This window comes from Blennius ocellaris, assembly GCF_963422515.1.
Source record: "Blennius ocellaris genome assembly, chromosome: 11".
Taxonomy (NCBI): Eukaryota; Metazoa; Chordata; class Actinopteri; order Blenniiformes; family Blenniidae; genus Blennius; species Blennius ocellaris.
In genome coordinates this window covers 28,129,148-28,141,097 of record NC_137660.1, presented here as the reverse complement: position 1 = coordinate 28,141,097, position 11,950 = coordinate 28,129,148, and positions in this window count along the sequence as shown.

The following is an 11,950-nucleotide window of genomic DNA, read 5'->3' as shown; positions in this document are numbered from 1 at the left end:
GATGCTCTATAATCTGATGTTAGAGGAGGAAGATGCTCGATAATCTGGTGTTAGAGGAGGAAGATACTCTATAATCTTATGTTAGAGGAAGATGCTCTATAATCTGGCATTACAGGAGGAAGATGCTCTATAATCTGATGATACAGGAGAAAGATGCTCTATAATCTGATGTTAGAGGAGGAAGATGCTCTATAATCTGGATTAGAGGAGTAAGATGCTCTATAATCTGGCATTACAGGAGCAAGATGCTCGATAATCTGGTGTTAGAGGAGGAAGATACTCTATAATCTGATGTTAGAGGAAGATGCTCTATAATCTGGCATTACAGGAGGAAGATGCTCTATAATCTGATGTTACAGGAGAAAGATGCTCCTATAATCTGATGTTAGAGGAAGATGCTCTATAATCTGGCATTACAGGAGGAAGATACTCTATAATCTGATGTTAGAGGAAGATGCTCTATAATCTGGCATTACAGGAGGAAGATGCTCTATAATCTGATGTTACAGGAGGAAGATACTCTATAATCTGATGTTAGAGGAAGATGCTCTATAATCTGGCATTACAGGAGGAAGATACTCTATAATCTGATGTTAGAGGAAGATGCTCTATAATCTGGAATTACAGGAGGAAGATGCTCTATAATCTGATGTTAGAGGAGGGAAGATGCTCTATAATCTGGATTAGAGGAGTAAGATGCTCTATAATCTGATGTTAGATCAAACAAATCAAGGAAACAAGTGAACAGTGACCAGATTACAAGGACTCATTGTTCAACCGTTCAACGTCACCGAGACGTAAAACGCATCAAAAACTTTGCGTCGTTCCTCGTCTTCAACGCCGAGTGACGACGAAAGCGATCCTGACATCTCAGCCGTCGTCTGGGGAAACGAACGACGACTCGTTCCAAATCCAGAGTCGACGCTGATGCCCGCTGGCCGCGAGTTCACTCCGTGAAAAAAAGAACAAAAAAGAAAGAGGAGCCGAGGACACGAAGGCCTTAATGAATCCGGGGCGACGCGATCGGGGGGGGGGGGGCGTTTCCGTGGCGACGCAGCGAGACCAGAAGGGGGGGGGGGCCAGGCGGTCCACCACAGAGCTGGACCCACTGACACACGAACCGACCTCAACGCCTCGCCTTCAAAACCTTTTTAATTAGACGCCGGGACATTTGTTCCCCGTAACCTTAAGGCCTGGACACTTTCCCCAGCCGGTGGGGTTCTGCACCGCCCCTCGTTCTCTCCGTCACACTCAAGACAGGTGGAGTGAAGGGAGCGTGTTGCAACACACCCCTGTGCTGGAGACGCCGACTTGGCCGGTACGGTTTGGATCCTCGCACTCGTCCGACTCCCAAGTTTCCCCCCCCGACACCAAAAGAAGAGAACAGTCTGAGGAGTGAAACTCGTCGCCGGCGGCGCTGAGATGATCTGAATAACGTCTGACATGGAGGAATAAATTGTTCTTCCACAACGGGAGCGAGACTTGTTGGTGTTCTGTCGCTTTTCTCGACTCATCGTCCAGAAACGACGGTACATTACTCTCGGTTATTACATTCATATGAACAATGATAAAAAAAAAAAAAAATCTCTCTCTCTCTCTCTCTATATATATATATATATATAAAAAAAGAACAGGTGTCTGTTGTTGCTGAACTGAATCGTGTGTGTGTGTGTGTGTGTGTGTGTGTGTGTGTGTGTGTGTGTGTGTGTGTGTGTGTGTGTGTGTGTGTGTGTGTGTGTGTGTGTGAGCTATCAACAGCAGTAGAAAAGCCACATAAGTGAAATCCATTCACCGTCACTACAACAAGTCCAAATAGACTCCGGACCTCATCCACACGACGAAAAAAAACAACTATTTTTTTTTTTCTTCCGAAAACGATTCCAGTCCACTCGTCACTATGAACACCAGGCTTCTGACCATGTAGTGCTCATGCCAGCCTTTAGGGGCGCTGTGGCTCACCAACACGCCAAAAATGCAGAAGAAGACAGAGCACATAGAACTTTAGCGGTAGATTCCTGCTCATAAACCTCTATATAACTCTAGTTCTATAGGTCTATTGGCCGCGCTCTACCTGCTTGTTAGCGTCATGTAGCTTCTGCAGCTTGTAGTCCCTGATTGTTGTGGTTATTTGATGACATCACGGACCGCGGCGGACAGATGATCGTCTTTGCCGTCTTTTCATGAGCCGGGGTTTTACAATTTCCCCACTCTGGGACCCGTGTTCATAAAAAAAAAACCTGTTTTCACGCTTCTAAAATCATGTGGACGACAGGCCAGAAAGAGCTGGTTTAGCAGAACCGGTTTCCTGTGTGGACGGACCCTCAAAACATCAAAGCAGGAGTGACTTTGCCAAGTCAGGTCGTTCATTTTTTATGTGCAGGAACTTGTGAAGTAACTCCACAATTAATTTTTTGAAAGGAAGTGACTTCCAGAAGTAATTAAGTGGAACAATTTCATTTCCCAAAAGAACTGTTCTCATGACAAGACTGCAGTCCAACTGCTGACTCGAAGAAAAAGTACGATTAGCGATTAGAAGTCGGACTGTGAATCACCTTCACCTTCACCGCTTATCCGACACCCTCGAGGAGACGGAACCCAGACGCCGCCGGCAGCGGCTGGTGAAGTGTGTGTTTGCGTGTGTGATAGAGAGCGAGAGAGAGAGAGAGAGAGAGAGAGAGAGAGAGAGAGAGAGAGAGAGAGCTTGCAGCCACTACTTAACAAGGACAGATTCCCTCCGGCCCGAGAAACGACACAGATCACGGCGGATGGAAACGGAGGACGGGAAGGTTCCTTGTCCTCCTCCGTTTCTTCGCCCCGTTCTGACGCAGTCCGCCGGGTTGGTCACAGACCCTCTGGGGTCAGTTACCAGGACCAGCTTGCACCGAAACGCCGTCACTGACGGGTGAAGTGACTGTCGAGTCGCCAAACTCCGTGTTGGTCGTCAGAAAAATGGACGACTGGGAGGCTGGAAATGGAAATGACCTGGTCAGAGTTTGTTCAAGCCCCCGACCAGAACCAGGGTCTGACTCCCTACACTCTACCAGAACCAGGGTCTGAATCCAGACACTCTACCAGAACCAAGGGCTGAATCCCTACACTCTACCAGAACCAGGGTCTGACTCCCTACACTCTACCAGAACCAGGGTCTGACTCCCTACACTCTACCAGAACCAGGGGCTGATTCCCTACACTGTATCAGAACCAGGGTCTGAATCCTTACACTGTATCAGAACCAGGGTCTGAATCCTTACACTGTACCAGAACCAGGGTCTGAATCCCTACACTGTACCAGAACCAGGGTCTGAATCCTTACACTGTACCAGAACCAGGGTCTGAATCCCTACAGTACCAGAACCAGGGTCTGAATTCCTACACTGTACCAGAACCAGGGTCTGAATCCCTACAGTACCAGAACCAGGGTCTGACCCCCTACACTGGACCGGAACCAGGGTCTGAATCCCTACACTGTACCAGAACCAGGGTCTGAATCTCTACACTGTACCAGAACCAGGGTCTCACTCCCTACCAGAACCAGGGTCTGACTCCCTACACTCTACTAGAACCAGGGTCTCACTCCCTACCAGAACCAGGGTCTGACTCCCTACACTCTATCAGAACCAGGGTCTCACTCCCTACCAGAACCAGGGTCTGACTCCCTACACTCTACCAGAACCAGGGTCTCACTCCCTACCAGAACCAGGGTCTGGTAGGGACCCTGGTTCTGGTCATGTCACTTGGAAACGTGACGCGATGGGCACACGATCGGAAGGCGAGTCTCTCCTCTTCACGTTCCCGACTCCGACCGATGATGGTCTGTAAACGCCGTCCTGTGGTGGAGAACGTGGCTGCTTCACCGCAGCAGCTCCACCCAGAACGACTCAGCCAACAATGCGTAAATAAATAAATAAATAAAAGCCACAGACACACAGCGAAGACAATGGGCGCTTCACCCACACGTCTTGTGGAGGAGCTCGGAGGAAAAGCAGGAAGTAGAAAAAAAGAAAAGAAAAGGATATTGAAGGATTAACTCGTCATCCTCAGTTCACCTCTGCGACTCCTCGTTTTCTTCTCTCCGTACATTTCTTACATAACTCACTCGGCCTCGTCGCCACGACGACCGGCGGCATTATTCTAATGGGCTTTTCTTGAAGTTTGAAAGCAGTTCAGTGTCTGGATTTCGTGTTTCGGGGGAGAGAAAAAACATCCGTCCACCAAATTGATCAGGTCGAGCAGGTCTGGTCAGAAAAGCTCCTTTGTGGTTGTTTATCATTGTTTTTTTTTCTGTTTACGATCCTTTAGTACTTCTATGTTTATGGCCTTCTGGTTATTGTGTTTGTTTATCATTGTCCTGTGTTTGTTTTGTTTGTGGTTGTGTGTTTATCCTTTTGTAGTTTTGTGTTTACAGTCTTGTGGTTGATGTGTCTTTATTATTGTTTTGTGGTTATTGTGTTCATCATTGTTTTTTTCTGTTTACTATCCTTTAGTAGTTCTATGTTTATGGCCTTGTGGTTATTGTGTTTGTTTCTCATTGTTTTTGTTTGTGGTTGTGTGTTTATCCTTTTGTCATTATATATTTATGGTCTAGTGATTGTTGTGTGTTTATTATTCTTTGGTGGTTATTGTGTTTATCATTGTTTTGTCTGTTTATTATCCCTTTGAAGTTGCCTTTATCAGTTTCTGTTGTGTTGATAATTGTTTTGTTTACAGTCATGTGGTTGTTGTGTTTGTCATTGTTTTCTGTTTTTTCTGTTTACTATCCTTTTGTAGTTGTAGGTTTATGGTCTTGTGGTTATTGTGTTTGTTTATCATTGTTTTGTGTTTGTTTTGTCCGTTTTTTATCCTTTTGTAGTTGAGTGTTTATTCTTTTGTGGTTGTGTGTTTATACTTTTGTCATTGTATATTTATGGTCAAGTGGTTGTTGTGTGTTTATTATTCTTTGGTGGTTATTGTGTTTATCATTGTTTTGTCTGTTTATTATCCCTTTGAAGTTGCATTTATCAGTTTTTGTTGTTGTGTTGACATTTGTTTTGTGGTTGTGTTGTGTTTATACTTTTGTCGTCATATATTTATGGTCAAGTGGTTGTTGTGTGTTTATTATTCTTTGGTGGTTATTGTGTTTAGCATTGTTTTGTCTGTTTATCATCCCTTTGAAGTTGCGTTGATCAGTTCTTGTGGTTGTGTTGTACGTTTATTATCACTTGAAGACAACCTTCAAGTGATAATATCATTGTTTGGTGGTTGTATGTTTACGGCCTTGTGGTTTATTCATCATAATTTTGAAACTTAAATTAAATGAAAACGTCACCGTCATGTGAAAATGTGTCCTGGTTTTTCTGTGAGCCTTGTGTGTTCATGTTCTGGCGTCGGTCGCTGTTGTGTCTTTCCTCCGGCTGCAGTGTTTTGTTTGTAGTGTTTGTAGTGAAGCCCCCCCCCCCCCCCCCACCCCCACCGAGCACATCTTCACAAGCTTTTTCTATCGGCTCTCCTTCGCCGGAGGAACGGCGCCAGGAAAACTCCACAGAGGAAGAAAAGGCAGCTCACAGAGAGTCGCTTGTTCTGCTCTCATGAAGAGGATCGTTCAGGTTCTTACAGATTCAACAAAATAAAATAAAATAGCCCCCACCCCCCCCCCCCTTGCCTCTCAGACTTCCCTCGCTTTAACCCCCTTAACCCGTTATTGTTGCGAGCGGCCACATTTAGGAACGTTTTTCAAATGGAAACGCGAAACTTGCGTTTGATTTCGGAGTGTCTCGTTTCCATGACAACAGTGCACTGAAAACACAACTTGGTGGGATTTTTACAAATGTAAGGTCACAATGTATTTATTTAAATTCCTCCTGTATTTTCTGTCTCATCCAGGTTTTATCCTCTGATTCTGCTTTACAATATTTTAATGAATATTTTAATTACGTTTAAGCTCAGAAAATTAGCCATATTTATTCGTTTTGTTTTGTTGTTGTTTTTTTTTCACATTTCCCATCGATATTACCAGAAATGAACTGCAAGACATTTTTTGTAACGTGTAGAAACTGACTACACTAAAACATATATTCACAAAGTAAAAGTATTTTAGTGACTATAAAGGGTTAATGCTCACAATCCATAGAAAACATCACACATTTGTTTTCCCTCGAAATCATATGCATGCGCTGTAAACATGGGGACACTTTCATCTGTTCACCAACGTCACATTTCACACAAAACAAATGATTATAAAGAGATGATCTGATCTTTGTTTGGCAGCCATATATATATACATATATATATATATATATATAATGTAGATGCTATAGCTGTAGATGACACATAACCTCGTTTGCTCTCCATTCATGAGCTCGTCCTGGCATGCTGTTGCCATGGAAACCTCTCCTCCTCTGCTCTCTCCGTCAGTTCACATGCAGCTACAGAACTCGGCTCGGCGAAACATCAGGTTGTGACGCGCAAACGCCTCTGTGCCTTTCCTCAAACACGCCCGACATCCTTCGTCCGGTCGCACGGCGATGGGATTTCAACCCCCGGGTTCATCTGAGTCCCTTTCTGGCGCCGCCGCACGAGGGCACTGGGTGGGTGGGGGGGGAGGGGGGGGGGAGGGTTTGCGCGTTCACACTCTTTGAGTTTAAAAACATCCGTCCGTCTCACGTGCGATTCGTCGTCCAACCCTCAGGCCCCGTTTCCAAGAAGTTTTCCCATTTGCACGGCTACGTTTTCAAAACAAATGTCAGTTTACACGGGAACGACGGGAACGCACGGAAACACTGTCGGTAGCGTGCCAGGCAACAAGGTGGCGCTGTTGGTTGTTGTTCGGCATGAAACCACCACTAACGTTTTCGGCGACTCTGAGCGTCGCTGTCGTGTAAAGATGCAATGAAAATTTCCCGTTTTTAGGGAACAAACATAATTTCAAGGCAATTCCGTTAAAGTGTCTCGCGACTCGAACCTCGAGCCTCCCGTGTCCAGACTGAGGGACGCTGCCGACGATCACTCAGATTCTCGCGGCTCAGTTTAATCTTGTCGACGAAACCTTCAGCGCGAATGAAACGCTCCCTCCATTGAAAGAAAACGACAGGAAGCGAGAGACAGCGTGACCCCTTAAGAAGAGAGACGAGCGAGAGAGACAGGAGTCTGCGTGGGCGGGCAGGTGAGGACGGCAGTCGTCCTGCAGGACGAACGCCGCCGCCGCCGCCGAATCGAACAAGGTCGAGCGAAAGTGTGAAGCTGAACTCAGGTCTTTCCTCGCAGAGCGGCAGAGACAGAGACTGGATCTCTATTCCGTTTCTTTTTTGTTTTGTCATTCGGTGTTTCTGAGAGGAGTTGGTAAAACATAAACCTCATGAGAAGAGTGTCAAACTACAGATCTGACTCTGTTCACTTCCCCCTCTGAGGGTTTTATCGGTCTGGTCTGTGGAGCAGCGGCCGTCAACAGTGGACGCAGGGACGGTGGACAGACGGTCAGACAGCCGATCAATGTCACGGCCGTGTGGAGGGGAAGCAGCTGATCTGATGCACAGTGACCAGATCGATTCCTGGAAACTGGGACAAAGACCGGGACAAAGACTAGGACAAAGATCAGCACACAGACTAGGACAAAGACCGGGACAAAGATCAGGACAAAGACTGGGACAAAGACCGGGACAAAGACCGGGACAAAGACTAGGACAAATATCAGGACAAAGACCGGGACAGAGATCAGGACAAGACTGTGACAAAGACCAGGACAAAGACTGCCACAAAGATAAGGACAAAGACTGGGACAAAGACTAGGACAAAGATCAGGACAAAGACCAGGATGGAGATCGGGATAAAGACTAGGACAAAGATCAGGACAAAGACCGGGACATAGACTAGGACAAAGACCAGGACAAAGACTAGGACAAAGACCAGGACAAAAATCAGGACAAAGACTGGGACAAAGACCCGGGACAAATACTAGGACAAAAACCGGGACAAAGACTAGGACAAAAATCAGGACAAAGACCTGGACAACGACCAGGATGAAGACTGGGCAAAGGGAAGCTAACTGCTATTTAAGCATGCTAATGCTAAGGACAGGTTGTGTGGCTATAGAGGCTAATGCTACTTACAGATTGACATCATTCCTGTTTCCAAAGCGTTACAGCCAAATTAATGCGATGTTCCTTCTGTGAAATTGTAAACTGGCTACATTTCGATTAAACCAGCAGCTTCAGATAAATGCTAATGCTAATGCTAGCACTCGTGCGGTGCGACAAAAGCAGCAGCCCCGCTGAAACCTCAGCAACTATTTTCATAAAAGTAATCAGTAGTCAGACACTGAGGATCCCCCAAAGCTTTTATACAACGTTTTCCTGCGTCGTTCTCCTTCTTCCTCCAGAACCTCTGACTTTGTGACGGATCGTTTCTTGGGTACGTCTCAGAGGCTCAGCGCTCCGTCCAACCCCTCCATGCAGAACCTCACACAGTAAAGCAGCAAAACCCTCATTTGCATGTTCATGTTGGTACGTGACGAAAACCCAGTGTTGTTCTTTAATCGCCTGCAAAAATGACACGCAAACTGAAAGCACACGCGATTTGCATAAGCGTGTGATATTGTACAGAATGCGTGTTGTATGTAGGGTCTCAGTGAATCGGGCCGTAAGGCTGCGGTTGGTGGTGAAAGCAGGAGCAACCTCCCCGACAGAAATGTTTTGCTGCATTTTTTTGGGGTCCGTTTCCCACGACAACGGGTGCTTGGAGCCGCTGAAATGCAACTTTTTGAAAACGTTCCAACTCCGTCGCCAACGGAAACCTCTCCATGGCCGGAGTTAGTAGTAGACGGACGATAGGAACACTGTTTTCCTCCGTCCTGTCACGACTCCCGGTCCGTATTCTCCTGGGACTTGGTGCTTTTATTTTGACAGTCACCGTGATAACAATCCAACATGGTCGCCTCGCCGCCAGAATGTTGTTAACGTTCAGAGCGCATTGCTCTCTATATGCACGCCTGTGGTTCCATTACAAAAAGGACCAACAGCACCCACTAGTGGCCCAAGATGAAAGCAACATTGTTTCGTCGCGTTAACAGCGCCTTCCTCGCGTGCCGAGGACATCTTGTCTGTGAGAAAAGTTTCACATCAAAGCTTTGATACTCAAAGCTTTGAGTATTAAAAGCTTTGATGGTAAAAAAAAAAAATCCAGACGTGTACAGAAAAAAAACAAAACCGGAAACCCAGAAAACCGAGGCAAGTAATCTAAAGTGGACAGGAGGACAGAGACATTTAGAAATCAATCACCAAGTCCTCGAAACGAGACGAAAACTGAGGAACGTGGACGAAAGACGAGCTCCTGTTTGCGTCGGTGGAATCCGGCCAAATTGTGCTAACAGGAATCGGCGAGATGGAGCGGCGGCTGTCGTGATCACGCCGCCGATTCAACGCCACTCGCTGACTTGTCGAAGCGTCTCCGAGCTTCTCGCTGGAAAGAAAGTCCTCCCTCCCCCCCTCCCCTTGAACTAAATCTTCAAAGCATTCCACCGGCATGGCGCTAAGAGGAGCATCAAGCTAACGTTCACACTCTTTTGGTTTTTATCTTTTTGGCTTCGGCTGAATGGCACAGTCGGCTCGCCGAATTCAAAAGATGAATTTTGTTTGGTTGGGTTTTTTTTTTTGTTGTTGTTGTTTTTCCTGGCGGCGGTGCCAGCAGGCCAGACGGGAAGACAGTGTGTGGCGCTCCGAGGCGGCGGTGGGGTTTGGGTGGCGAAGCCTTCCTGTACCACAGAAACACAACCGCCGCTCAGAGACGACCGACTCCACTGGGATCTTCATTTATCTACAATCGCAGCAGATTTTCTGTTCAAAACGCATCTTTTTTTTTGTGTACGTGTTTTTTTTCGTCTCGGAAAACTTTCCCATTTACACAACTGTGGTCAGGAAAAGGATGTCCGTTTACATGGAAATGCTAAAAACGCCGTAGTTACCAAGTCACCGAGACACCATTTCCAGAGAACGCATCAAAAAACAATGTAGTTCTTATGTTTGGCCACTAGGGGGAGCAGTTGTTTTTGTTTTTTGTAATGAAACCACACACACACACATGCAGAAGAGAATAATTTACCGTAAATACTAACAATGGGAGAACACGGACCGACGTCCGAGTTGGATTGTTATTACGGTGACTGTCAAAATAAAAGAAAACAAGGCCCAGGAGACTACGGACCGGGAACTTGGTTTGCAGTATAGCAGCGTTTCATTTTCGGGTGTTTTCAGAAAGTTACGGTTTCTATGCAGGTTTTAATGGTGGAAAAAAGTTTGAGCACTTTTAAAAGTGAGATTTGTGAACTTGTAGAATTTTTTTTCTACAAATAGAATTAAAAAATAAATAAATAAATGAAATAGATTAAACTACATTAAAATAAATAAAATAAGCTACACTACACTAAAATAAATCAAATCAAATAAACTACACTAAAATAAAACAAAATAAACTCCACTACACTAAAATATATTTAATACATTTAATAAATTAAATTAAATTAAATAAAATGTACAAAAATTAAATTAAATTAAATACAATTAAGTAAAATTAAGTAAAATTAAATAAAATTAAATAAAATTAACCAAAAATTTTATTAAGTAATGTGATATGTAATAGTGACACGTGGTGACTGAAAAAAAATCCAACAAGCTGAGTGTATCTCAACACTGAACATTAAAAGAATGTTGATGTTGTAATGCTGCTAGTTTTCATTGTAGGTTACGTGTGTGTGTAATATGTATCATAAAGTTTTGTGGCTGGAGATGGAAACTTCTTCATCTTTTCTGTACATGGCCCCTAAATAATAAACCAAAAAAACCTAAACTAAGCCGCACGCCGATGACGATTTCAATAAGAGCCACTTATTGTTCTTGGCTGCATGTGTGTTTGTTTTCATTGCAAAACAGACCAACAGCACCCACTAGTGGCCCAATATATATATATATATGTATATATACATATTAAAAAAAAATTATTGTTTATAGCGTTTCTGCTTTGAACACAAAACTCTTTGCAGAAACGACACGCATTCACTGAACGACGTCGCCCTCGTGTTACCCGGAGGGCTCGCCGTCGCCGTCGCGGCGCGTTGATGATTCTCATCGGGACAAATTACCTGCTGATTAACGTTCGGCCGGTAATCAGGAGACGACCGTGTTTCTATTCCCGTCTCTGTCCAGGAAACGGTTAAAAAAAAACCTCCAGCGTCCGGTACTCCGACGACTAACGACCCATGACGGGGAGGCGTTTGCCAGCCGGCCTTCGATTTGACGCCCGTCCTCCATTAGTGACCCGCGCTCACGTTCAATAACCAATATGTCAGCAGCAGCAGCTTAATTAAATGATTTCTCTCTCTCTCTCTCTCTCTCTAATACGCCACGACATGCGCCCTCTTTCTTTTATTTATTTATTTGTTTTGGGCGGTGGGGGGTGTGGGGTGTGGGGGGTGAAAACACACAACATGAGAGGAGAGTGTGACAGGAAACAGCAGCGAGGCTCAGGGACAATGAGCAGGCGGAGACGTGTGGAAACGCCGCGTCCTTTCCAACACTGCCACCCGAGCCGCGAGCGACGGACGAGCGAACGCAGGGGATGAACGTGTGAATGTGCAGGTGGTGACGGGACCTGCTGATACGCCTCCTTTGAGTTGAGCCATTCAAAAAACAAACAACAACAAAAAAAATCCCACGAAAGCTTGTCGAAAGCCGCGTGAAGTCTGACTCGAGGCCGGGCGCGGATATGGGGTATCGGATTGATCGGCACAAAGTGGGTTCAGGGTCGGGGGGGGGGGGTCCTGGAAGTCCAGGCCTGGAAGGGGTCAGCGAATCCTAACGCCATGTTATTGATTTGTGTGTAATTGGGAGTCCCATGTGTTAAACTGGCTGTGGGAATTAAATAGTTTTACGCTTCTTCAATGTGTTTTTTACTGGAACACTTTGGGATTTGTTTTGCCAAATAAAAA